At 29.6% G+C, this 27161-nt stretch overlaps 1 protein-coding gene across 1 annotated transcript in view; it reads right to left on the reverse strand.

The window, feature by feature from the left end:
• sty (sprouty signaling antagonist) overlaps positions 1-22300 on the reverse strand; it is a 105271-nt gene extending 82971 nt beyond the window's left edge. Inside the window, exon 1 of the mRNA XM_075356155.1 lies at positions 21424-22300. The gene's annotated coding sequence lies outside the window, so the exon portion shown is untranslated. The remainder of the gene's footprint in view (positions 1-21423) is intronic.
• Between the last annotated feature and the right edge of the window lie 4861 nt (positions 22301-27161).

The following is a 27161-nucleotide window of genomic DNA, read 5'->3' on the forward strand; positions in this document are numbered from 1 at the left end:
TAATTTTAACTAACTCCAACTTGTTTTAATCCGGCCTCCGTGGCGCGAGTGGTAGCGTCTCGGCCTTTCATCCGGAGGTCCCGGGTTCGAATCCCGGTCAGGCATGACATTTTCAGACGCGCTACAAATCATTCATCAACTGAAGAATGCCTAACGATGGATCCGGAGGTTAAATAAAAAAAAAAACAACTGTTTGTAAAATTTGTTAAATATATTCTATATCCAATAAAATAAATAAATTCGTTTAGCAGAATCACAACCAATTAATGAAATAAATAAATAAAACCTTCAAATTTATATAATTATATTTAAATATATATAGATACATAAACAAAATTTAATATTATACTTATATAATTTCTACTCGGTTTTTGGAAGTCATATTCAAAGGAAGGAATATTCTCTTTTAAAAATGTAGGAATATTAGCTACATTGAAATTATAGAAATAATGTAAAATATAAAGTAAGGAAGATTTAAATCTAGTTCAACAATAACTGACGCAATTTAAATAAATTGTCCACGGATCAATTACTGAACTAGAAAGAGTCTTATAGAAAGGAATTCTACCGAATCGACTTATCCGATACTTTATCGTAATTATATAGAAATATTGTATCTTTATTCAATTATTTCTTCTATTTACGAGAAGACTAGCTAATACTTCAGGCAGATTCAGAGGGTATTTGGCAGAACAGTTTATAATTCAGTTGGATAACTCTTCACACCACAAAATTTGTGAGGATGAAGAAGACATTTTCCCTTTAACACTTCAGAGCCACTTCAGTGGCTCAGTGAAGTGAAGTGTTAAAGGGAAAACCAATTTGCGAAATATCCGAATTAAATATCACAAAATGATTGCTAAATAAATTGATGAACCTTCAGGGACATGATACCCTAAATTCACGAGGAAAATATGGGAAGTTAAAACCCGAAGGATTGATTATGTAGGTGGTTTCACTGTCACTGTGGATAAATTCCTTTGCCGCTTTGATGGCCTGTTTCTCAGTATGCATCCTGTTTACTTAACCTTGAATCGTTTTTTTTTTTAGTTTCATTGGGTACTCACTAACTCGATTCGTCGCTAATTATGTAATGTTTTTTGCAGACACTGAAATTTGCGTACAATAGCGGATGCATTTCTTGCTTTAGGTATTTTCACTCTGTAAAAAAGTTGAACTTAGAATCGATACGATTACCGGGTAAAGCTGGACCTCTTTAACCATCGTAACACAAAGAGATGGGTTGGTATTGAGTAGCTGGTTCCTTCACTCTCATAACCTTATTTATGAGAGCAATCACTGAAATTGGAAGATATTATAACTCGATTCCGCCAAATAGCCGACACATTTAAATAATTACTAATTAGCTAAGATCATGTCCAAACGATTATCAGATATACGAACCAACTAATTAAGAAAAGAAAAGGATTTATATATATATATATATATATATATATCCCGACTAGAGTTTCTTAAGACACAATAGATCAGAATAATAATAATAAGGCACAAAATATCACAAAAGATCTCACTGGATTAATAAATCTTTTCATTAATTTTAATAAGCTGCCATGAGATAAGCTTCTCAAACTACCATCTTCAATCCAGTTCCTTCATTTTATCTATTTCATCTCATTTCTTTCCAGGTCAACTGATACTTATTGATTAATTCAATTTTCTCTTTTAAAAAAAGAATTTGTAAGTAGTTCAATCACTTATTCAAACATAAATGTAATTCTGAGTTTTTTGTCTTTTATTTCAACCTTCCAAAAATATATTAATTTTTTATTTTATCCGATTATAAAAAGAGATTGTTATTCATAAACGTAGTAATTTTAACAACTCAACCAACCGAAAAAAGCAGCTCTCATATGCACAATTGTAGGTATGCATTATCTGTACTCGATAAAAATAAATAAATAAATATATTTATTATATAATAAATTTATTATATATATATATATATAAATTGGGTATGGATATTGTAAAGAGATTATGCAGCCAGTTAGCTACACATTAGTAATGAATGCACCTTAATGTAAATTAAATAACAATTAACTTCCGTTGAACGTAATAAAACAAGTTCTATACAATGTTTTTTTCTTCATTAATTATCGTGTGCATTTTGCGTGCCCACACTCTCTCTTTCTATGTTTGTGCGTGCGCGCACTTATGTGGAGTATAAGTTAAAGAGATCATGAAGAAGAGTAATAAAACAGGAAAGTAAAGTATAATTACCGATTAAATATTTATGATGTACTAATTAATAATTAAATAATAGATATTTGAAAAATTCTAATAAGATACTAGGTAGATATATTTTCTTTACAAAATTGGCATGCGATCGTCTACAGAAAACTTTAAGTAAACAAGCTACACGTGAATAGATTTATTTGTTTATTTATTAATAAGAAATTTATTGATCACACAAAAAGTTGAGGTGTTATGATCATAAAATGTAAATTAAGTATAAATAAATGAACAACATTTTTAAGAAGAAATCTAAATGACAGTACAAGCTAATATATCTATCTGACAATCCATCTAGTTATCTACGAATCTATCTATCGTATGTTGGTTGTTTTCATGATGTAAAAAAGAAACAGGTCCACCTTTGAAGTCAGTTACCAGAGTGTAGAGAGATCAGAGCAGAGGCGATGTTTTCAGGTCGTGGGCAGCGAATGTGCTGGACGTGGGTAGTAGAACCAGGCCCAGCCTCTATTCATGCTGTTATATTTAGCCCCCACGAAACACTCCCCTCCTCCTCAACTTCCTTGAGACTTCCCATAAATTACGCCGAAATATCATATTAACCCGACAACTCCTCTGTATTTATACTACTATCTTTCTATTTTTATCTCTCTTAGATTTTCTTCGTTTCACTCTTTTTTTAAATAGGTTTTCCATTTACATTAAATTCATACTACCTGTTTCAATACAGACAACCCTAATTCATGAATACATTATAATCGAACAATCTAATTTGTAGATGAACAGTAAATAAAACGATAAATACGAACGCAAAATCAAATATGTACTAGTGCTAATTAAATTATTTACAAACGTCCTCGGGCGCGAATGCTAATAATAAAAACACCCTTAAACGATGTACACGGGAATGTTTCGATGCTTAACCAAACAATAAACAAATCAAAGAGGTATCACACCAGGAGAAATTAATTATCTAAAATGTTTTTACTTAATAAATTATACTAACTAATAGAAACAATATTACTGTAAATAAAATTAATTTAAAAACGCTAACCATTTATTTATTTTTAAACAAGTTTATACCAAATATAATAGTGACCAATCTTCTTAAGAAAAAATATTGCTACAAAGCGTAATTGAAGTAGCGTAATTTGTCATACATTAACAATAAAATAATATGTAAATACCGAATGTTGAAAGCAATATTATTCCATACACGTGTGAAATTTAGCCACATCACAAGATATAATACGTCAGCATCCTATATACAACACCTTCAGAATATTTATTCTTTTCTATTTATATTTAACATTCAAGATTTCTTGTAAAATAATTATTGTTGTTTCTGACTTTGTAATAAGTTTTGATATCAATCATTTTAATAAAAAAAGAAGATTTTTACTCCTTTGTACGAAGTAAAGGAAGTATTGCGATCGCGAAAAATTTCGGTTTTCAAATTTCAACGGAAATTTCCATTTTGACTAGTTTCGGCATGACATCTGTACGTACGTATTTATCTCCCATAACTCAAAAACGATTAGGATGTCGAAATTTTATATTTAAGACTGTTGTAATATCTAGTTGTGTACCTCCTCTTTTGATTGCAATCGACTGAACCAAAAGTGTTCAAAAAAGCCCAAAATCCAAAAAAATGTAGATTTTAGACATTTTCTTAACTGCAGTAATAAGTTCTATTGAGAGCTTTTCAACGATATATCGTAAGCTGTACTGATTTTCATTGGTTCCAGAGTTATAGCCAAATAAAATTTTTATTAATGAAATATTTGGATCTTACAAGGGAACGGCACATCGGCTCTAATCAGACTTCGTCTCCTTTTCTTTTTTTTTTTAATTTAAATATATTGATTATTAGTAGTAATTAACCTCCGATTGTAGACAAAAATTTCGATAAATAATAACAATAAAAATAAAATAAGAAAAAAATATCAGAAGTTATTAATGAAATAAAATTTTATGTTTCATTAAAAAAAAAAAAAAAAAATGTGTATATGTAATTTAATAAGCGTACAAGGAAGACATGTGGTACACATCAGATTTTTTTTTTTATTGAAATTCTTATAGTTTTATTTAAATTTATTAAAATTAAAATACAGTTTTATAAAATAATTGGTAAAAAATAAGTAAATAAAAATGATATATTCTCGTATATATATATATATATATATACACACATAGACAAAATTAATAATTTATTTTTTTATTCTACTAATATGATTAATTGAATTAATTCTGGTTTTAACTAATCTTCTTATAAAAGGAATTGGTCCTGGAGGAATTTTTCCAGGAATATTGGATTAATAATCCTGGAAAAACAAAAGCCCTCAACAGAAAAGAAATAATGTAGTCGCGATTTGATTTTAAAGAGGAGAATTAGATTCAGAAATTAAATAAAAATAAAAAGCTGACATTGAAATTCATTAAATTAAATTTACATGAACAGATAAGAAACAGCTGAATAAAATGCTATGCTAAATGGCAACATGACCTTGATATGTGAATTATCATTTGGGAAGAATTACAATAGAAATGTTCTATCAGCAATATAAAAAACAATGAAAAACCACGTTGCAAAGAATTAATTATCATTACTACTATATATATATAATTTCTTTAACAATAATCAAATTTGACAATAAAGAATAACTCTAAACATGGAACTTTCATTCATCATTTAAATAAACGATTTAAAAAACTAAAATAGCTTTACCAAAAACAATACTTTCTATTTCCAGAAAATTAATTTCTTCTGTAAAACTACATTAATCGTCTTATAACATGGATGTAATTTATATAATTACGTAATTAACAAATGAAATTTATTTTAAATGAAAAATTCAATAAGAAAATTCATTTAATTGTCTGGAATTTACATCTAGGATAAACTCATATCGTTTTCAATTGAATATAAACAGTTGAATAACATTTTCAACGCTTAAATGTTAAGAAAATATCAATTTTGTTTTAAATAACCTTCAACTTATAATATTACAAATGCAAAACAGTTATCATAAAGAAGTCAAATTTTTTTATCAATTTTTGAATACATTCCCAAAACAAATTGTCACAAAAAATAAGTGAGGTTCAGCTAAACCATTCGTTCTCAAAGTGGGCGATAATGCCCCTTTTGGGCGCTGGAGGCCTTGGGGGGGGGCGGTAGAAGGTCCACAGAAAATTGAAGGCGTTCAGGCGGTCTAGGAATGCGATAGCTGATTAAAAAAAAAGCCAAAAATTATGTTTTCCTGATATTTCAAACTGAAATTCATATCTACTACACTAGTACAAAAAATTAAAGTGACACCTATATTTTATGATAAAAATTTTTGTATTCAAAGTAATTTAAGTTTGTAACCAAGAGGCTTAGAGAAGCGAATAAAAAAAATTAAAGCTTGAGTACTCTAATTTTTGACAGTATACTTCAGATTTTAAAAATCATCAAATTAAAAAAAAATCTGCGGAAGAAAAGTTTTAAAAATTTGAAAGTTTTTCTTCATGTGTGATCGAGTGCATGGGGGAAACGAAATTTGTTCAGTAAAGTGCATAAAATCATTTAAAAGCTTAAGACTTTAGCATTAATTTCTTTTTTTGTATGACTACGATTTTTCTAAACCTAAATATTCCACTTTAAAGAGAATATTCCATTTTTGTCTTTAATGCTGCATATCTCCCGATCTAAGGAATGTATTGATACAAATAAATATGGAAATTAAAGAGCTTTGATCTACCGTTAATAACAAATTATGAGGTCTTCATAATTATGTAGCGTCGCAGCTTTTGGCTTTTGTTCATATTTTGGGCCGAGATATTGAAATCATTAAAGATTGAGACTGCAACATGTATCACCCACTCTCAGCTCAACCCAAGATCAAAAGATTTTGGGAGGCGCTAGAAAACTTTTGATTCTGTGTGGGAGGTGGGCGAAAAAGTTTGGGAATTAATGAGCTAAACGAAAGCTCAAATGGATGCAATTAATAGTGTAGCGCCATATTAATCACCGACGGATTTGGAAACCCAATAATTCGCGTCATGATAAGGTAAAGATCAAACCAACTCTTTCTTTTATTCTCCATTTACTGTATATAGTCAAACTATAATTTCATCCTATAACTGAAATTTATTTTTAAAAAAGTACCTTTTTAAATATTTTTCAGCCGGCGCGAAGAACGAAAATTAGATTACAAAATATTTCCTCCTATTAACTGTTTAATAACAAATCGTTTCTTCTACTTTTAAAACATATACGGGCATATTTGATCAACAGTTTTCCAGTTATCGACCCTTTTTTTAAATTATTTCAATTTCAATCAGTAATATCTATTTTTTTAAATCCAAACGTTCATTCTGGTAAGCTACATAAGAAAATATTACAATAATACAAAAATAAACGTAGTTATTACACGGATGACTAGATAATATTTGTAAATAAAAAATCTAATTAAATATATCGCGCTAATACAAGCGATGTGCTAATAATTCATACAAGAAAATGATTAGCTAGGGGTCTTATATTAAGAACAGCTGTTCGTTCTTTCGTTATGTAGCTAACACTGAGTCTGTTATTATGTGATCACAGTATTTTCATTTAACCGCAACAGTTACTTTGTCCAAATGTTTTTTTTCAAATATCACTTCACACCGTCGTAATAATTGTTATTTTTAATTCGTACATATATTTGGTTTTCAAGGTTATCAAATGAACATAAGTTTAAAAAACTAAAATACAATTCCTAATTAAAAGAGCTCTTACTCGAAAAATAATCGTTAAATGGAGCTCCGTTTGTCGACAAACGCTTAAGCTGGGTAAACATAATGAGAAAAAATTATTTATTAGGCAGCTTTAACAGGTCATATTTTCATATTTTTTTTGTTAGTTTTACACTGGTATAAAATAGGGTTTAGTTGTAAGGAAATCAAAATACATTAATTTAAGTAGTTTAAAATATATTGGAAGCTAAATTAAAATCTTCCTCGATCTTTTACCGTAAAGATAGTTAAATTACACAAGAGTGCTGTGGACTTTGGATCGCAGTAAAATATATAGAATCAATGAACAATCAATCTACAGCATTAAATATACCCCTTCCATAATTCATACTTGGCTAAAAGAAAATCTTCCTTTATTCGCGCACGACATAACTAACGTGTCATATCGCCTGCTACATTGTAAGCATACAAGATAAGTGAAAAAAATGTTATTTAAAAAACAAATATTTGTACCCTTACGTCTGTAAAAATTCACATCAATTAAACAGGGCTTCACTTTAAATTTCATGTAATATATAATAATCAAGCATTACAACTAACCTGAAGTTTTTTTTTTACAAAAAATATTTAACTTTGATTAATAATTAAATTTATTAATCTAATTATAAAAATAATACATTCTCACGAAGGGCTAATTTTATTTAGAAAGGAAATTTAAAATAGTTTTAAACTGTTTCAGATTAAAACATCACATCAATTTAAAATAAACGGTAACTTGGATTTGAAAAACTCATCGTGTTCGATTTGCACTCTAACACATCATCGATAAGATTTCTCTTCGAATCTAGAATCAAAATGAATGTAAAAATGTAGAACCATATTTTTACACTAAAATTTGTCTTTTTAATAGATATTTTTTATTTATAGTAACACAAATGACACAAAGAGGTAAAAAAAAGAATGAACCATAAGTTTACACATAATATTAGATAGGAATCTACGCAAATTAACGCAATGCTGAACTAACGCAACTCAAGTTTATATAGAAAGATGCTCTGTTTTACATCAAATACACATAAAATAGTCTGTTTTACGTCAATTATGTAATTCCATCAGTAAATATCTTGCTAATACTGTGTTACACTACCAGGATGTATGTGCGTGCGCGCGCGCGTGTATTCAGAGTTATTGGATTCAAGGTAATGTTTAACATTCCAATCCCAACAATCATTACAAAATTAACATAAATAAATACTGTCCAACTTAAACCGACAATCCACAAAAAGATATACACAATCGGAATTTTTAATAAAGGTTTTACAATTTGAAAGTAAATTAACATAAAATAAACAGTTAATATACTGCACACGCAATCAAATGTTTTTTTTTTGTTTTTTTTAAACGGATAGACTAGAACCAGGAGCTCTAATCATTCAGTGTAAGCTCATTTAAAAAAAAAAGAACGATAACAATAGAAATTATTCTACAGCAGAGATAAAATAATATTTCTGTATATTCTAATTACAAAACAACGATTTACAGGATATGTTTAACATGAGTAAATTGATGAGAACACCGAGATGAATACGCAATATGCAGTAACAGAAGACTTCTTTTTTGGTAGAAGCTATATCGAAGTACGATCTGGGTTTACTTCAGCGATACCAAGTTTTTCAATCTAAATAGATATAATCACAGTAAAGATATCACGGTTTTTATTGAGAGCCCGGTCCATTTTGAAATAGAAACGGATTGACGATAAGAGATTTTAAATTACATTTCATCCATCACGATGGACAACAACTAAAACCCATACTAATTCTCCACTCATCACCACAAAAATACGATTAGAATATTTTCTAGGATAGCTAAAACCATCCTAGACAGAATAGTTTAGCTCGAGCAGGGTTCAGAACCAGATGAATGCAAAATTCACGAACGCTAACCTCGTATAACATGGTAAAATTAATCCGGCAAAAAAAATTTCACGTCAACAAATTTCTTTCGGAGTCGAATAATAACTTAATGATACATTAGAAATGAAAATAAATAGGTCAAATAAATTCGTAGTAGCTAACGATAAAAAGATATACTTTAATTTTGATATCGCAACAAAACGAATTTATTAAAGTTTAATTGATTAACACAAATAAAAAAACGTTCACTTTTCTTTCAACAGGAAATACTGTAACTTCAATATTTTGGTGTATTATCCTATAAAAACTGAAGTTTTATAAATTTTATCTATGAAGTAACTACGTCACTCAAAATAAACCACGCAGTAGCTAAAAGATGAATAAAGTTACATCGAAATAACTGAAGTTGCGATTTAAAAAAAAATATATCGTAATTCATTTCAAACATTTAATAATACTGAAAGAGTCGGAAAATAACACGATCAAATCGAACTACAAGCTACTGCTTTTATTTCACAATCGACATTGATTGCACTTGGCAAAGAGACATGAGACAGAGTTTCGCCGTCCTGGAATGAATGAAAGAAAAGCAATTCAGTCATTCAGTAGTTAGCGAGAGAGTAAGAGATATTGCGTGAAGGAAGGGGAGAGAAAAAGACAGAGAGTTCTGAAAAACAGAATAAGAATGTTCAGTTCACTGTTCAGTCGATTCGATCGGCCAGAAGCGGCTAAAGCCGTTTAGTTGAAACGGAGTGAACAGAACAGAGAGGATGTAGGCACTCTCTAATGCGATGCAGCACAGCCACGGTGGGGGCCGGTTACGTAACATCCGGTTGCCCCACACTCTTTCTGCGGGTTCTTAATTCCGCGTCACGGTCCGGCCTAACTTCTCTACTCTCTCGACCCATCTCACTCCTTGCCTACACAGACAGCGACAGCAGCAGCACACATGGTAGCCGAAGCAGGCCGACCGTCGACCAAAACTAATATTTACCCACACGTACACACACAGGCGAACAAACGAAAGGGCTTAACTGCACCCACTGCGTTTTCAACAATTTCTTCAACCATAAGCATTCGGAAAGACATACATGTGAAAAATGTGCATTATTGCGACAACATCTTAGTAGTTTAACATTTATTATTAACGCCAACCGATAGATATGTAGAATGAAAATTGTGAAACTTCATATGACAGTCACTCATTTCAAGTATACAACTTGAACAATTTTCACAGCGTCATAGTACAGATAAAATCCTATATAAATAACATGTAGTTCAAAATAAAAATTAATATTAATTTCAATTACTTATTTAGCAATCTACATTCCAAATGAAATCGTAAAATTAAAAAAAATTCATTAGATTATACTTCAGTGAAAGTTCAATAAGCTGTTTGTTGAGAATTAGTCTTATTAATTTTCAAATACAGAGCAATCGTTTATTTTATACGATTAATATCCATAAAATTCTCAACGGGATCGATAAAACTACGATGAAGCTTCGTCGTTAAAAAGATTAGTAAATACCACCACCAAGTTATAATATGTAATAATCAACCAATTGCCCGTACATAAAATGTATTATAAACAGATAAATGTTGCAATGCGCATCGACTTTCTTTTAGACGAAATCCAACGACTGAAGAAACAATGTGTACAGATAGTAATTTTTATTAGTTAACATGTTTTTTTCGGAATCTGAACAAATAGGTATAGTATAAGAACAGAATAGTCTAGTCAGTTTTTTTAAAAACTAATTTAAAATACGAATTACTTTCTGAATAAGTAAAACTTTCCTTCCAGAAAAAAACTACAAGTTCACAAATGGACAATAGTTCCCAAACTAGTTTTTCCGGAAGTACGTTTCCACGAGTTCTAAAAAAGAATATATAGTACGCTCAATGTTCTAAAAATTGTCAGCAAACTGTTAAGAAAACAGGAAAAAAGTAATAAAAAATAAATTTCGTTTACTGGATACTGAAAAACTAATTGCTAATTTACAAGTAAATTTTTCGAGCTCTCAAAAAACAAATACTATATTTGATTTAAATGTTGTGTAGCGTCAGAGGACGTAGTTTAAATCGATTTTCAATATGTTTGAGGTAGTTTGATTCAACTAACGACTTTGTGTCACGGCTCAAGCAAAGAGTTGATTGTACCCCGACCACTACACACAGGTAACAAAGTACCGTATTTATTCGAGTACCCCTCGCTCCCGAATAAGCCCCGCATTTCGATTTTCCGGACCGAAAATCGAAAAAAAATAAATCGAGTATATACCGGTATTTTAAAGTGCAACAGATATGATAAAAAATACGAAAATATTCAGAAAGTAAAGCATTTAATTCGTTCATTTAAATTACAATAATTAATTACTGTAAGTACTAGTTTAGTTCAGAATCAGTAGGCCAGTAAAACGAAAAGAAAGTATCACGTTGAAAAGGATCATTTCAATACGCTTTTTAATATGGGATTTTATTTTTAATAAATCACTCCCACCGTCAATGTATGTAGAAGAGTTACTGGTAGTCTCCACTTCATTCTGCCAAAGGTGATCGTCTTCACTACCATCAAGTTTATTAGACATTCCGCATTTTTTTAAACTTTTCCTTACTAATTCCGTGGAAATACCTTCCCAAGAATCTTTTATCCAAACAAATCCGGTTAAAATCTGTGCGTTTAATTCTTCCTGTAGGCGTGAGAAAGAAATTTTCATCAGCCATCCATTTACTGTACAGTTGTTTTAATGCAGACATCTAGTGGTTGCAATAGAGATGTCAATCCACCTGGAATTATTTCTTGGTCTGTCATACCCTTTTTTAAAATGTCTTTCACTTTATCAGTCGTATGCCCCCGCTAAATATCCATTACTAGCATTCCGGAATTTTGTTCTATTAAGTAAATCTCCTGATCGCTTTTGCCATACATACCTGATCCGATCTAAAATTAAGGTTTCGTCCATCCAACCTGATTCCTGTGCTCTGATAATAACTCCATTTATCTGTACGGTAGGAGGAGTTTTTCTTTTAAAAACAATGTACGGAGGAAATTTTGATCTATCAGAAGTAATGCAAAGCATAACACTACACCTTTGTTTTTGATTACCACCAGTGCAAATCGTAACACTTTTTTCACCTGTTTTGTTACGGTTTTGTCAAATGACATTTCAAAATATGCGGGGGTTTGATCAGCGTTTCCTATTTGAGAAGGCAAATAGCCTTTATCTTTTCTAAGATTTATTATGTATTTGTGAAAATGTAATATTTTTTGTTCATAAGCGTCTGGAATTCGTTGAGAAATAGTCGTCTTTCGTCTTATTGACAAATCATTTCGTGGAAAAAATCGTGTTATCCATCCACGGCTTTCTTTAAAATCAACTTTATTCAATGATTTAACGATTTCACGAGCATATGATTGACACACTTCTGTCGTGACAGCGAAAACGCATTTCCTTTTTTCCATAACAAAGTCATACAATTTTTTTCTATGTCTGTGTATTTTGGTTTTAAGCCACGAAAAGCCCTTTTATTACCAGTGCCTTTCACCAGAATTTGTTTCTTCTTACGCCAGTCTCAAATTCAGCTTTCATCAACGTCAAATTTTCTTCCTGCCGCTCGATTTCCGATTTTTTCAGCCTCTTCTATAACGCGCAGTTTTTCATTTACTGCAAAATATCGTAGACGCTGTCATTTTGTACTCATTTTAATGCCGTAATTAAAATAAATCACCGTATTAAACTTTACAAGATAAACTAAACAGATAAAATGCACATAACCGTCCACATATACAAACAGTACAATGACTATGGCGAATAGACAAGACGACGATGGGTAACTGATACTGTAACTGTAGTGTCATTAGAACCGGATGCAGCCTATACGGAATAAATCAGTTTTATAAAAATACCGTAACTTCGTTCCTATCCATAATATGAACAGGATGTTAATAATTAAGGATATATTCTGTATAACCGGCATCCGGTATTGATAAACGAAAGCCTAATGTAACTATATTTATGTGATTAAATTTAGGTACTTCTAAGGAAACGTTTACGTAACATAAATTAATCTGGCTAAAGGCTGTTTCAAGTAAGCCCCGCACCCTTTTTTTCTCTCCAATTCTAAGAAAAAAATGCGGGGGTACTCGAATAAATACGGTAGTTGAACTACCTTATATATATAATCGAAATTTTTTCAATTAATAACAGAGTAAGTAATGATACTTCATAACTTCGATGGTATAACCTAATCCTACATATCAAACAAGTTTAAAATGAATTTATGCCGTAAAACTCTATTTAATTGTTGTGCTAAGTCAAAGGTAAAGATGAAAAGGCCGAGAATATGGGAGGGGTACATATCAAGAATTATAAGAGGAAAGGAAGTGAGGTCAGCAGAAAACGAGCATCCTGTGATAACGCTGTCGAGTTATCAATATGGTCTCCCACAAACCGACACCCACCCTTCCACACTCAATAGTTTTATCGGCCTACATCTTGTAGTCTGCTAGGCGGCGTGACGACCAATAACATAAAGTTATCAAATAAATTTTAGTCTCTTATGATAAAAGCAAATTTTCAATTTTTTTTTCTTTTACATATAAGACAGCAAATTACTTTTTTTTAATAATTCCTGAAGAAAAAAAGGAAATACCGCGAAACAGTCTACGCTATTAAACGAAACAATAATATTATTATTAATATTGTCTAACTAAAACTACACATTATTACTAATAAATTAATGTCATAGATGGGGGGGGGGGGGAGAAAAACAGAAAAGTGCTGAAATTTGAAACGAAAAATATGACACGATTGTCATATTTTATTTACAATTTTCATATTTCAAGATAATGTTTAAGATACTGTTTTTATCATAAAATGAAATTTGGGGCTAATTTCGCTTTGGGAAGATAACAAGCTTGTTCTATCCAATAAACCTTCGCATCCATTAAAATAATAATTTATGAATTTTTTAAAATTAATGAATATAAAAAAATTTCTCTTCTTAAAATGACATATATTGACATAATAGCAGTATAAAATAACATTTTTATAAATTTACTTAAAATTGTGAATTACACAGAACATAATAAATTTAAAAAAAAACTAATTTAATGCCGATGTTAACGGGACTAAAATGACCAAATTTATTTAAACTAAACAAAGGTTTCTTCTGCGATTCTACGAAGTAACACATTTCACACTTCATCGGTGAAATATAAAAAGAAGAACTGATACCGAAAATAACTATTTAATATCATCAGACATTGCTTTTTAACATTATGAATCTGCCAAAAATATTGTTGAATTCCTAAGTAATTTGCATAGAATTTAAAATCTAACTCCTCTCCCTACTGATAAGTTAAAAATTATTTATTGTTGACCTCTATGATTGAGTGGTAGCGTCTTCGACTTTCATCCGTAACGTACTGAGCATGAATCCAGATTAGGCGGGCATTTTTCATATGCTACAGATATTTCATATTATATCTCATGCACAAGCCGTTAGCTTTTGCGACGAATTAATCGACTAATTTATAAGAAGAATATATGTATATAATTCTTACGATGGGATTAATTTAAGCAAAAGAGATTAATAATATTGCCAATCTCCGCGGCGGAATGGTAGCGTCTCGGCCATTCATCCGGAGGTCATCCTTCGAATCCCGGTCAGGCATGGCATTTTTCATACGCTGCGAATTCCATTTCTATCTCTCACGCACAAGCTTCAAGCTTATCTGACGAGATCAAATAAAAAAAAAAAAATCTATATATGATGCATTACTATTAAGAAAGTGAAGTTGAATTGAAGTTCAAAACTGATTAGTTTTACAACTAAAAGTTAATAAAAAAAAAATTATAATAAAGTACAAATTATAAAAATTTTAAAAACGAAATGAGTTTTTTGGTTGCTTAAACAGAACTGCATTAATAGATAAAAAACTTATTCCTTACCTCTCTCCCTATAACTATAATAATATTCCACCCTTTTTTTTATTCCGTATTTATTGGGAAAAAAATTAAAAATCTTTAAATAAAAATTAAATGAGCAAATTAAAACTGTTTCAGAAATGTATAATATTTTTTTTTAGAAGTACGAGGATGTGTTTTGATAGTACGTTTCCGTTTTGATAGTCTAATTCACAGAAATAAGATAAAACCGTGTGTTGTGTTTTCAGAATATTATTATTTCTTTTTGAAAAAACTATTTACAACCTAAACTTCGTAAATCAAACCAAGGTACGCGTGCACACCCGCATGCACGCACCACAAAGTTTTTGAACTGAGGGAATTTCAAAACTAGAAAAAGAAAAACCTGAAACAGTCATGCGTTTAACAAAACAATACTTTTTCGTTTTAACAGTCTGGAGAAATACAAAAAACTATTAAAGACAACTAAATAAGATCTAGAGAAATAACCCAACAATTTGTCAGTTAACTTAACATTATTTTGTTGGACATTGAAAAAATAATAATTAATGAAGAATTACTGAATCTCGTCAACCGACTGAATATCGATAATAGTTTATAATAATAACATACAACTTTTAAAACTTCCTTAAATTCGTTTAACACAGTAGTGTATTTCATTAATTAAAATTTCCAATAAAATAATATTTCACTTTCCAGAAATTATCCCATGATGCACGATTATTTGAAGAAGCAGTATAAAGGATTAGAAGATGCACCTAAAATACTACTGAGAATCTAAGAATATTTTTAATTTATTTAAGATAACGGAATTAATGTTCCAGTAGGTCAGGAGAGTTTTGTAATAAGGTGCTAGACACAATACTAACCACGATGAACGATCCACAATTTCAAAATGCAACTGAGGAAGTTACATGAAAAAACAAGCATAAAATAAAAACTAAAAGTAAAAGAATTTACGATCCATTCTACTGATTAATTTAAATAAAATTTACCAATAGATATTTATATTTAGGATATCTATATGGCAACTGAAAAGTATAAATTAATGCCTAATTACAGCCGCAGACGAGAAATAATTTTTTAGATAGGATGTGAAAAATGTAGAACCTAATTGGGACTAGAGCCCCCAATGTTTTAAATATTACTGTAATTCCACAATTATTTACACACTATATTTACAGAAGAATCATAGCAGCAAATTAGATAAAAAAAAAAAAAAAAATACAATTTATTCTGTAAATTATCTCTCGCTAAAACAAAACCTTTCGTAATTTACACGCATTACTCATAAACTGTAATAACTCAATATTGCTACACCTAGAAACATACTGAATTCAGACAAGAGCTTTATATGTTATTCGATATATATTAACTGAGCTTAAAATATTTTAATGTTTAACATTTTCACAATTATATTCGTAATGAATGGAATTAAAAAGATATTACCGGAAATAAAGTATTATAATTAAAGCGTTTAACCTTAAATGTGGATTAGAAAGTGAATTAATCAAACTATAGTGACATAATACGGATGAAATAAAAATTCCTATATTTTAAAACGTATTTAGATGTGACGAAAACGTTTCACAGACTAACAATATTTAAATTTAATGACATATTTCTACTTTCTGTTAATAATATTGCAGAAAGAAACTTTAACATTAACGTATGATTTAAAATTGTTTAATTAAAGGTACTTACAATCCATTTCGGATTAAATTTTTTTTTTTTAACTATTGTAACAGCATAAAAAAAAATTAAATAAATCTTTGGTAAATGTCTTTAAAAGAATCTAAGGAGGAAGAATAATAATAAATTTTTCTATGAAATAAAAAAATAATAAAAATATGTATAGGTCTATATATACTAGTATTATACACGTACTTACACACGGTAAGTAAAAGAATAGTCGGTACTGAATGAACGGCCTTGAGATATAAACTTTCAATAATCATGACCATAATGCAGGTGACCTAACGGTAACCGATTTAAATAACCTTGCAAGAGTTTATTCAGTCATTCATACAATTACGTATAAATTAATTAATTCAGACAGTACTCTTATTAAAATTATAGCCAACGTGAATTACAAATTTATTTAAACAATACTTTAATATAAATGCTGTAGCTAATCTTTACACGTTAAAACAAAACATGTTAATCCTATTTTTGTTAATACTTAATTTATGAAACAAATAAACCCAACTAACTTATAAAAACATTCGTTTGCATTTCAAAGGATTTCACTGTTAAAATACAAAGGATATCGGATTTTCTTTTCAGGTTATTTTTGCAAGGATAACTTTTAAAACCTGGTATAAATTTCAAAAACTCCACATCATGAAAACGTAAAATATAAGAATAATACAAAACTTTTAACTTTTTTTTAAACAACTTTGACAAATTTTAATCAAATTAAAAATAATCTTACGTTAAAAAAAAATAACTGATAAATATTTCACATTTGTTTGTTTTTTGTTTTTTTGTTCGACAATAATTACATACAAATATTTTTTTTTAAAAACTGGTGGACAATATGTTCATGAAACCTCCTTGTTTCAGAGAATTTAACTCAAAAAATAGAACTAATCTTAATTTTTGTTTGATCGCAGTAAAAACCGAGAAAATAATAGGTCGTTTAAAATCAAATTAGTAAAGCTGTAGATCGAACCCAGATAAAAATCATGTTGAAAGTTTAGTTAAAAATCGGTCAGCTGTTTTTATACCAGTTGCTAACAAACAGGAAGACAAATTTTCTTTAGATTGATGAAATCTCCGCTTAATTTACGGGAAGCCAATTTATAAATAGTTTTTTAATCAGTCCAAAAGAGGCTATCTATTTTATATAGATTGACAACATTTCGTATTAAATAATGTAAACAAAAAACCTAGATAAAATTATTAAAAGCACTCATTTAATAAAATTCTATCAAGTAGTGTAGTAAATTTAAATTCTACTCGCATTCTTATCAAACATTTTAATACTATAAATTAACAATGCTACAAATTACATTTATACATTAAATTTACATTAATTATGTATATTATAAGCAAATTTTAGCAAAATTAAAATAAATTTTCACATACAGCAATGCGATTTAAAAACGTGCAACAAGGCGTAAATTTATAAATTACAATATTAAAAGGTTTATCCGCTTTTAATTTTAAATAAAGCTTAATTATTCCGTTGTAACGTAATAAAAAATAAACATATTTGTAGTTATAAAATAAAGGTACGCGAGCGTGCTTGCACACAATATAAACACACGCACGCAAATATGATGACAGCTCACTGACCTTATACGGAGCACATCTGAAACCAGTTTTCTTTATTGTTTTAACAATAGACGTACACGTATTCTAGTTAATAACAGGGGAAAACTTATTTGGTATAACAGGCTTTTCAAGGAAATAGTAACATCACATTAACAATAAATCTAAAACAATTACTTAAAAATATAAAAAATTAAACAAAACGAGATAGGAAATTAAAATAAAATTACTACTGTATTCGTATACACCCACAACAAACGAATCCATCTTTCAAAACTTTTTTTTTTTAAATTTGAAACAAGTATTTCTTGCGACATTGTAAAAAATTAATAAAAATTTTTAATTTAAAGCTGAATCAGGTTTAAATCAGCAGTTCGTGTCATCAAGTCCAGTTACAAACCACAAAATAAATATTTGCAAGCCGTACAAAAATAATTTTGGCTCGTCTTCAATAAAAATAATCCATCCATTATAAAATAAACTGCCTATGATTTATTTTGTATTGATTTGATGTACTTCATTTTTAAATTTAGTACACATTTTATAATGATATTTTAGATTAAATATTTTTTTTTTTTTTTTTTTTTTTTTTTAGGAGGAGCAAAAAAAAGAAAGTGATAAAGTAGTTGGACTGTTTTTGATTGTGAGAGCTCACTCTTTGGTCAATTTTCTCGCCTAAATTAAGGTACTTGTAGTAAATATTAAAAATACTGTACATGAAACAATATTAATAAAATAAATAGTTGGTAAAATATATAGTAGTATAAAATATAATTCTACTATTTCAGGAATGAAAAAGCTTAATTTCTAAATACTAGTAAATATTAACCATCCTAAAAAAAAATTTAGTTAGTTTGCACCTATGGGATAATTGTTGGAGTTTCCTAACAAATCCTCAATTAAACTAATAAGAAAGAAAAAACAAAACGCAGTTTTTTTTTTACTAAGTTTTAATTGTCGTTTTCTACTAATAGTTTACTAATTTTTTAATTGAAATGGAAACTAGGTATTCAAAATATTAATGAGAAATGTAAAAAAAAAAATTATACTACTTCAGAATATTTCTGATAAATAATCAGATTAAAAGTAGTTCTAGATTTGTAGTTAAAAAAAAAAACGAGGAGGTAAACTTGGCCGAACAAGTAATTAACATAAATAATAATCGTTGAATATGACGAAACGCGATAGACTTGAAAAACATTTAAATTTATAATCTTAGATTCAAATTCAATTACAATTCGCAACCAAATAATACGTAATATGATGGCGAGTAGTTTATGATTTTTTATATTAATAATAAACACAAATAAACAAACAAGAAGGTGAAGAAATTATACTAAACTAACAGGAAAATATACTAAATTCAGTAAAAATATCTGCGGTTTTTTTTAACTCATTCATCTGGATTTCTCCGTACAAAAAATAATCAACACTACAAATTATTTAATTTATGTTTTCTAAGATATTACATAAAATAAAGACAAGAAATAATTTAGTAATCTATTGTAACTTCAAGGTATTTCTATAATTCCGAGTTAAGAGTACAGTTAACAGTAAAATCCAAAACCTGTCAAATCAACGTGAATCAAATCTCATACCGTTAAAGAAATATTTGTTTGCAGATTTCCTACTTTAGTTACTGAATGAGTAAAACAATTAAACAATAATTAATTCAGAAAAATAAAAATGCTTTTGTTAATGAATTTTGCCCTTAAACCAATATGACTCTCGAAACAATTTGCAGTTTGGTATTTACGTTAAGCTTAATTTTAAACGATAAAGAACACATTTAAAAATTCAACAAGCATACGCATTTATGTAAACTGAAACAAGCAAGTTAAACTGATGTTAATAAATCTACTAATAAGTTTTAAGAATGAAGCTTTAATATTAAATCGCAATTAATAAGTATCAAGACTGCAACTTTCTGTGTATATGCATTACAAAGTCTTAAACAAATATTTTACAGATTCAATAAATAACTATCACATCATAATTGCTTAAAAATAAAATTACAGTAAATGCAAATTAATACTAAAAAGTAAAAAGGAAACGATACTGTAAATAAGGCGGAAGAAAAAACAAGAATGACACAAGGACATTGACTTATCTAACGACCAAATAAGAATTAAAATGAACGAGTTCTTTTTAAATGGGTATATAACATCCATATCGTATTTGCGCAACAATATAAATAACAAAAAAATGTATTTTAATTAGCATACGAAATTAATAAAATTCAATATTAGTTCTAAGAATAAAATTTTAAAGACATTCAAAAACATTCCAAATAAAAAAGTTCTAATTCTTTTCGTAGATATAAAAACGACTTTGTACGACGATGAAAAAGAATTTACAAAAATTACAATTCTCTTTACAACAGAACATTACTTCTCACTTAAGTTTGTAAATAAAATAATTAATAAAATATGTACAGTAAAAGTTATAATTATATAATGCATTATCATTTATTATTATTAATGCGTTACCGATATATTTAAAAGTTGATGACCTTCTTTTATTTTTTATTTTATTCTAAAAACACTTATTAAGTTATTTACAATTAATCATAAATCACGTTTTTTTTAATTACAAAAAAATAAACGGACAAGTTACTGATATGATAAACACAAAAACCCATGAAATACCAAATTAAATGCAGTAAATAGAAAACTTATTAACAAAAAACAAAACAAAAAAGTAATGTATAAAGAAGCAAATAATACTAATAACAAAACCAAACGTTAATTTAAAATTCTCGACGATTAAGTAATAATTTTGTTAAATATTTTTAAAATATAATATTTAAATACATTACGCGGCGTTATAAGCGAGTCTAGGTTATGTTGTTTTCTTCGTAAAATAAATAATTTGATAGTAATTTTTCTTTTTCGATATGCATTAAAAATGTAATATGTAGAGCTGGGAATATTACAATGAAATTTTCATTAATTTACGACCACCCCCTAATCTTATTTCATGATTATAACAAAATGTATGAATGAAAAACATGAATGAGATATTTAACGTAAACAATCTCTTTAACCACTACATATTTCATTGACTTTAATCATAAGGATTTGTTAATCAACAGATGCCGCATACCGCTGATAAGAATAAACTTAACGCGTAAAGCAATTAACAAAACAACGATCGAAGTAGCGATTTAATCTTATTAAAAACTTCAAATGAAAATAACGTTATAATTTACTATATTAGTAGGTAGATAATTTTATATCAGTACCAAAACATAACAATTTCTGTTATGTTATTCAAATTCCAATACGTGGTTATAAAATATTATTAGAGTAACCGATTTAGATGATTATACGTAAATAATTTAAAAGAAATACGTATATAAAATTACCTTTTTAAAAACAGCTAGAAGTGAGATTCCTTTGAACAACTCCAGAAAATCCAAATCGGTCACAATCACTATTCAATCACAACACTGAGAAAGGCACAGACCGTTTATAAAAATAAATTATTTATTTATTTATTCGTTTGCAAGTCGTTTTCGACCACAAGGCTGGTCGGCTGTTTTTGTGTAGTTTCTCCGTCTATCTGTGTCCCTCTCAAGGAACTGAAAATAAATTGTGGCAAGTTACCAAGGGATTCCGCCTAGTCTCACACAAATAAGAAATCTCTCTCATTCTCCGACTAATTTCACAGTAAATATCGAACGGATTTATTTCTAAAGCGATTCGCTTTCACACAACGAGTCCTGGTAAAGAACATCCTGCTGACAGATGTAAAAGAAGAGAGGTCGTGTACGAGAGAGGCATCAACGGGCAGAACCGGCCGATACTTGTGACTGGTGACGGTTCATTCATTCACTAAAATCTATCGTGCCTACACAACACTCGCGTTTAAAATAAAAATATATACCGCACTATAACGTCTGCACTGTTTTAACACCGAATTTTACACGGTACAAAGAAAGGCCGATGCTGTCGCAGCGAGAGATGAAGCGACGAGTTTTATTTCGGATGTGTTGAGCTGGGAGACTGCTGCAAGGGAGCAGCCATGTTTTTCAGTGTAGGAGTCGAGACAGCGACGACCTTACAAGAATGCCAACCCACGAAATAATACGATACAACGGGGCATAAAAATCACTTCAAAGACATAAACCGGCCCGTAAATACCGTCTGGAACATTCGCAAAGTAATTTTTAACAGAAAGAACACAGTTTAAGCACCGACTATCGAGTTTGAACACAACAGAATCGAGCTATTTTCGCCTGTACGACTGCCAGACTGAGGGAGTGGGTCGGCGCATGCGCAGATGTTAGCCAGCCAGACCTCCCCCACCTCGCCTATATTCATTCATACCTGCCACATTTTACTGAATGTGAAAACATGAAAGATTTTAAATCGCGTATCATAATGGACAGGAAAACAGTAAAGCAGGAGATCGGCGAACTTGCAGCCGGACAAAACCTATTATATTCAGTACTTCTTTAAGCCGGATTTTAACTTCCGATTAAAAAGATAAAAGGGACATAATCCCTCCGCTTCAACAATAAACAGACGACAATACCATCAACGGTTGTGACCTTCCAAGTACATTGAGCTTTTGGCGGGAAATGCAAAAGCACGCGTCATTAGGTACTCTGCTGCGCGATCTATAACACAAGGTCGATCGGTGTGGGCGTAAAACACTGCAAAATATTGCACAGATGTTCCGTGAAATCATCTTTAGAAACCCATTACGACCCGAATGATCCCCCATATTTTACAAATTAACCGTTTCGAATTTAAGAGTTGACCCTATAAATTAATTCTTTAAAAAAATTATTTCTCTAAAACAAACAAAATTATTTTATTCGTTCAAAAAAATTATACACATCGCTGTGATAATTTATTCAAAGGGAAAGTTTTTTTAAAATAAATAATAAATAGATATGTTATCGACTACAATAGAAAATATATTCTGTATCGACAACTAAATAGAATAGTCAACAAATTTTGCAGAAGTTTGTTACAATCGTTAAACCTACACGATTTAAAAAAAATATATTACTAAAGTAACTTATCGCGATTGAATAATTTTAAGGTATTGTTATACAGAATATAAAAGTAGACATAGACCTACACAATCGTACAAAACAAGAACAACCAATTTTTAAAAATTAGTCGTAATTATTTATTTATTCCACATCATTACTTGTAAAATGAGAATATCTAAATATGAATACAGTACAAAAAATCTATTTGAGAATATTTTAAAAGTAATGCTACAAAATGTACCATCACTTATAAGTAATTCGAATATTTATTTTATTTATTCTTGTACAAAGAGCTAAGATTTATTACATTTCGTAAATTCACTCTAATGACCAAGGGCCTATCTACTAGTAGTAATGGAATTAAAACAAATACAAAAAATACAGATAAACTGAACCGTAGATATCTATTATATTATCATATTAAATCAGGGTATTGAAAATTTTTCATCTATTTCATACATATTTACAATTATTATTTATTTCCCGCTTTTACTTATTGTTTTATTTAAGAAGAGAGTACCATAGATTTACAAAAAGAATAATGAAATATCAACCAAAGTCATGAATAATATCTGAATTTCCAAAATATTTTAGGACAAAAATATACTTAGCCTACTTATTTGTCTACGATTAGCGGCTATAAAATTATTAGAAATATGTCTAAAGAGAACGAAAGTTTGCGTAATTGTATTTGAAAAAGATGCGAAGAAACTAGAAAAAATTCAGAGAATGAAAATGCAGTTTGTTGATTTTGTATGCGAATTAAATTTTAAAAAAATACCTTCCTCTCTACTCTCACTTCTTCTGTTTAGCCTCCGGAACCACTTTGGTATTACTTCAGAATATGAATGAAGATGATGTATGAATGTGAATGAAGTGTAGTCTCGTACATTCTCAAGTCGACCACTCCTGAGAAGTTTGTTAATTGAAACCCAACCCAGCACTCGATTTCGAAATCAGCTGATTTACGATGAGGATTTAACCACTAGACCAGCTTGATGGGCCGTTCCTCTCTAGTAGAAAGAAAGTACATTTTAGCAAAAATAAGAGAAATTCGAAGGAAATAACCAATTTTTCCGAGTGTTCATAGAACTATCAGAATAGAAAAATAAGTTACTACTGGTTTTTATGTAGTAAATTGGAGTTGAAGAGGCATCTTGTTAAGTGTTACGTTTAGAGTGTATTTCTCTAGTTCAGGTTTCTGTATCATACACGAACATGAAGTAAAAAAAAAAAAAAAGAAAGGCTGTAGAAATTTGAAATGCGAGCATCGACATTAAAAAATTAAATGGAAAAAGTCAAAAACGGAGTAATTACGTAAAAGGAAACGAGAATAGAAGCTTAATCACATCAGTTCAAAATAGCCAAGTAAACTGGCTGAGACATACCGTGAGAGAAGTGTTTCGTTGAACTAAGTGCTAGAAAGAATGGAAGTTAAAAAAAAACCCACCTTTTTTGAACTTCAAAACTGTAATAAAGACCTAAAAAGAAAAACGTAAAATTGATAAACGACCTAAAAGGAAATGGAAGCTGCTATTATGACCTTTAAAGTTCAGCCGGAAATAAAGGAAAATGGAGACGAACGCGGTACAAGAAACTTGCCTTAAACCATATTACCACCATATTGATGATGAAGAAGAGTTTTTTGCTGATTAGCCATGATGTCAAAAGTTTTATTGCAAATTATACACAAAAGAAGGAATTTCCTTTAGGACTCATTTCCCGATAATAGAAACTTTAAATACATTCGTAAATTCAGAGGATATTCACTTCATGAAAATATGTAATATTAATCAACATATTATTCTATTAGTGTAAATAATTAACACATTTTAAAATTAGACTTACACAGACTAAACAAGGTATACAAAATTAAACTGGATTCGTCACCGGACTGACTGCGCCGAACGAAGTACGATCCGTACGCCACATAATTCTGTGTACTTGTGTACTGGCTACAGTTTTCCTTAAGGAGACTTTTCCTCAAATGGCTGCTAGAAAAAAAAAAATTTTAGCATGTACTTCAGCGATCCAAAGACACTGAAAAGTAATGTCCTGCTTCCAACTTGGGTAATCCATTTTGAGGAATTTTGGGCTGGATGAGCAACGGGACAAGTAGTTCAGCATTCTTTAGGTAAGATTGTCTCGTTTCGTGGTACTTTTGCGAGTAAACTATCTCCTTCTCACTCTTTTATCCTTAACCTTGGATCTCTTTCTTCCAGATAGTGTTCTGCAGGCTTTGCCTCAACGCTTATTGAATCCCGTACTAAGGTCGTTTGTAAATGCTGCTTGCTTAATATATGTGTTTATATATATATATATATATATATATATTAATTAATTAATATATATGTTTGATTTGATGGGGTTGGATTACCTAACTGGATATTCTTTTTCTAGCAAGAATACAAAAAACCCAACCTGAAACTGAGGTAACCTACTTATTGGGCAAAACCAGGCCTCTTAATTCTTTTTAATACAACACAATAGTTTCGTAAAAAAAAAATAAGGAAAGGTAAAAGTGTATAAAACAATCGAAAACCATAACACATTCCACTTTCAACAAAATAAGGACATTAAACTTTTTATGAAAAGTCTATTTTACCAGTTTTCTACGGGCGGAAAATTTAAATACAGTAAGCTGTACAATTTAAGTGATATATTAAATTTAACAGTTAATACTATTCTTCCAAGTCACAGTTTTTTTAGGTGCACACTGTTGAAACCGAAATATCAGTTTCATTAAAAAATAAAATTAATTTTTTTGCCTTTTGCTTAAAGAAGGATTCTGTAAAATCTACAGCGGTAATTATTCATACATTTGAATCATAAAATTAGACAAAAAAGTTTGAGATTAAAAATAAATTTTATAGTTACTCGACTGACTGAAAATTTGTTCTTAATTTTTCCATATTCTCTTCCTAAGTGTAGGAGTTCCCTCAGTCCATCTGAGCAGTATTAAGTAAATTTTTCATATCATTTTTTTTTTCGTTTACTATCTTATGTGGATGATCACCCCAACGACCAGAATTTTATGTAGAACAGTTTTCTCCTTTAAATTCCTAAAAAAGTTAATTATTTTATCTTAATTCTCAATCCTCTCTTTAAATAACGAAAACAAATTTTATGTTTAGATGAGAAACAACGTTATTAAAGGAAAAGGATTACGAACTGTGAAATTGTAACCGATACGGATAAGGGATACAGAACGTATGAATCGCTAAAAGGATAACTGCTTGCACCAAGGCTTGCCCCAGGATCATTAATCCTCGTCGTATAATTAAATTTACAGCCTATCAATGTGGATTCAAAAAAGTATAATAAAATATCAACTAAAACTGCAACGTTACGAAAATAATTATGCAATCCGTATATATTTTACTTATGAGTATTTTGAAAAGTTTTAATCTTTGTTAAAGCTTTTCAAAGTTGTGACTTATAAACAAGAATTAATTATAATGCGCCATGAACCTCTGAACAATCAAAACGACATTAATTAAAAAATTTAAAATTTCAGGAAGATTAACGGAACGGAACGCAAGAATGGCGGGAGTTTCAATATTTCTCCCTACAGATCGCAGAGCCTGGACGACGTCCCTTGCTGCTGTATCTTTCTATTATCGGGCGGATTTCATCGGTTATTTAGTGACGGTTATAAATTTTAAGTTTTATTTATGGACGGATTTAGTAATTTGCGTACCTATCCGTATGGACCATCGTGAAATTTATTTACTGGTTCTGACCGTGAGAGACTAAGCTTTTGAGCCTTATCCAGGAAAATTAAAAATCCTAAATATTTAACTCAAAGTCAGAGGGAAGTAAATATTTGGATTTTTCATTTGTTTTATAGAAAAAATAATAATTTTTAAAAAATTTCGCTGTAATGAATTTTTTATGAAAGATGATAAGTCTAATGAAATTAGTTGCATGATTTAATACTTCATAAAAAAAAACGTTCGTACCATTTTACTTATTCAAACTAAAAAGTGATGTCAGTTGCTTATAATAAAACGTTGCTTAAAATTAAGCGAATTTCCATTTTTAATTGTAATAATCCTACCTTACCGTTAAAATGATCTTAGAAACGTTTATGATTA

Source organism: Lycorma delicatula, chromosome 2 (genome assembly GCF_047948215.1).
Source record: "Lycorma delicatula isolate Av1 chromosome 2, ASM4794821v1, whole genome shotgun sequence".
NCBI lineage: Eukaryota > Metazoa > Arthropoda > Insecta > Hemiptera > Fulgoridae > Lycorma > Lycorma delicatula.